The following is a 3,047-nucleotide window of genomic DNA, read 5'->3' as shown; positions in this document are numbered from 1 at the left end:
AAACAAATCAGAGTTTTTGCACTGCCAAAAAGAGTACAGTAAGGCATGGAGCAAGCAAGAGAAACATGTGTTCAGGAGGGACTTTGGATTATCTCCTTAGCCTGAATAGAACCAAGTTAGATGTATTCCTTTTGTTCAAAAAGATGGAGATACGACGTGGTTCCATAGTGCAGCAGTTACCACATCTGCTTTACATGCAGAAGGTCTGTGCTCTATGGCCATGCCACCCTGAGCAAGCCCGATGTCTGATCTCGGAAGCTAAGCAGGGTCGGGCCTGGTTAGTACTTGGATGGGAGACCACCTAAGAAGATCAGGTACTGTAGGCATAAATAATAATAAATAGTAAAAAAATAAAAAACAAAAATATGGAGATAAAATTTAAAGAAATTATTTTAATTTTTTTATAAATTAAATGATTACATTTTTTTAAGTCCTTTGATATAATGGCTGGGTTAAACTACCCAGCAGCAGTGAGTGATGAAAGAAGTCCTTTAATTGAGAGTGCAGAAGAAAGAACATGTTTGGAACCATGAACTCAGAAGATGTGAGAAGCTCCTGAGTTACCAGGAGCAGCCTCTCCACATGGCGAAGTTAACTGTAAGCTGGCCAGTGTTCCTTGAAGGGTAGAAAGTGCATGTGGAACAAAGTAGAGAGGAGGTTGGAAGCAAAGTAGAAGAAATTAACCCCTGAAATGAAGGAGAGGATTGTACAGAATTGGGAAGTCTGAAAGGGAACAAAAGGAGAAGCCCAGGATGGCCACCCAACTACCATCACTTTTTTCTTCCTGCTTTGAGAGATATGTTTGCCACAACAGTGGAAGAAAACATGTATGTGAGTTTGAAAGCTTAAAATTGTAAGAGGGAAGGCACTTAAAGTAATAGTGGTAAGAATTTAGAAAAAATATTAAAAGCCATGGAATTTCATTAAAATTCAACAGAGCTAGCCGTAGATCTTGGATGCCATTGCTTAGAGTCAAAGGAAGGCTTAGCTTAGAGCGCTACTTTTCATACTGATATTCAGGGAAAAGTGTAGTTTTATTCTTTTCACAGTGTTTTCTGGCTATATGAAAACAATTCCTCAAAATTTTTTGTGAGAAGAGATGGCTTAAATGACTTAGGAGTTATCTCTTTTGCAAAGAGAGTGTCCTTGCAATTTTATTAACTAATTTATTGGTTATATCATAGGTTAAGCCCATATATGATGAGAATTCTGATGAATAAAAACATGATCATACAGTGATTACTACAGTGGACTAGGAATCCAGATTTTGTGCTTGGAAACATGGGCCAAGCAGGCACAAGGTCTCTTAGCAAATATTTCTAGTTGTGAAATGGAACAATATTTCTAGTTGCTTCTCAGTAGAGGGGATTTATGAGATGATGGTGCTGAATAATCACCAAGCACCTACACAGTGCTAGGCCTGACAACCTGTGAGTAGAGATTGGAGACCTTTAGATGTTGTAATGTGCAAGGCATTATTATTACTTATAATATTTTCAATTTGGGAATTATATATAACAGCTCTTATTGCAGATTGCACAAGGAGCCTCTCAAAGGTGTTTTACTTTATGCTTTATGGAGTGGTAAAATTATGATTACTTTTTTACAAATCCAAAGAAAGAGGAGAGTTTTAGTTAGGTTTCATATAACACATCAGAGTTTAGGATGACTCTCTTTTCTAATCTAGCCAATACAATACCAATTTACAACTAGGATGAAGAATTAAAATTCTACTAAAGATTTATATTCTTGCAATGTATAGTCTGTATGTATTTTCCAAAATTATACACTTTATGATTTTGTCATTAATTTAATGCTCATTCCTGAAAATATAAAAAAAAAAATAGAAATAAATATAAATCTCTCTTAAAGTGTCAAGCACCTCGACCAGTTTCACTAATAGTGAGAGGTGAAAGCCAAGTTAGGAACCCAAGGACTCTGATTTGGATGCCAATGTTGTGTTTACTACATTACAGTTGAGAGTTTAGCTAATTTAAATTTTTGCTTTTTTTCACTTAACATTTTGCCAAAAGCATATTCGATGTAAAGCTTTCTTAGGGGGAGGTATAATGTTCTATCAAGCACTCTAATCGTGTTTTTAAATATTTTTTAAAAATATCTTGTGGAATGTCAGTGTTTAGGGTAAAGATGAAGGGCGCTGGGATGTTTGAACTGTGGTACCTGGATCCTGCTGGAGACACAGGTTATTGCACATTGGCCTGCTCTCCTCAACTCAGGTTGCAGTTTTGAACAGTGAGTAGGAGGGGGCGATGACCACACCTGTTTTTATTTCTAGGAAGTCAGGGAGTCATTTAATAGATTTTGGTTGGAAGGGAGACAGAATTCCTAGGAGGAATATTTAAATAATAAGATAAGGGAAGAAAAGAAAACTTGTTTTCTAGGGATTGCTGAAGAAAGGATAAAAATCTCATCTATCTAGCATGATTAAAGGGTGTCTTTGCACTAAGATGAGTGTAAAAGGGTGTAAATTAGTTATTTCTAAGCTTTAGATCTTTAGATCTGTAGGGAATGGAAAAAGTAAGAAACAAAACAAGGCAAAGCAAAAAAGGTAATTCAACATAATACTCTCAGAAGCCGAAGTCAAGTAATACTAGCACCCAGGTTTTCTAGGATGTGGATTTTACAAAGGCTGAATTGGAACCCTCTGTCTCATCTACTTTGAGGCCCTTCCCTACTGGTACTCTGCTCTCTCCCTGGAAGCTCTTGGCTGGCCATACTTGCATCCACTGTTTCCTGTACTCCCCTAAAATATTTCTAGGAAATCACTCCACTCCAATAAAGACAAATGTTCCTTGTCATAGCTACACTGCATGTACAGATTTACTCTACAGTTACCGAAGTATCAGACTCATTTTACTGTTTGTAAATTAACTTCCAATTCAGTCTCAACCTGTCTGGCAAAGCTTTTGCAACCAAGAACTGCAACTCAGATCACGAGCCTTGAGCAGCCCCTACCTCTGGGCCCAGCAACCAAATCTATTTTCTCTGCAGAAGCACAGGCATTGCCTCATGCTGACAGTCACTAG

General features: G+C 37.4%; 1 pseudogene; it reads left to right on the top strand.

Moving 5' to 3' along the window:
- The first annotated feature begins 210 nt into the window (after positions 1–210).
- On the top strand, positions 211–326 carry LOC120605666 (uncharacterized; annotated as a pseudogene).
- The last annotated feature ends 2,721 nt before the right edge of the window (positions 327–3,047 follow it).

Source organism: Pteropus medius, unplaced genomic scaffold (assembly GCF_902729225.1).
Source record: "Pteropus medius unplaced genomic scaffold, Ma_sr-lr_union100, whole genome shotgun sequence".
Classification (NCBI taxonomy): Eukaryota; Metazoa; Chordata; class Mammalia; order Chiroptera; family Pteropodidae; genus Pteropus; species Pteropus medius.
The sequence above is the reverse complement of the archived record's forward strand: the minus strand, read 5'-3'. Positions and strand labels throughout refer to the sequence as shown.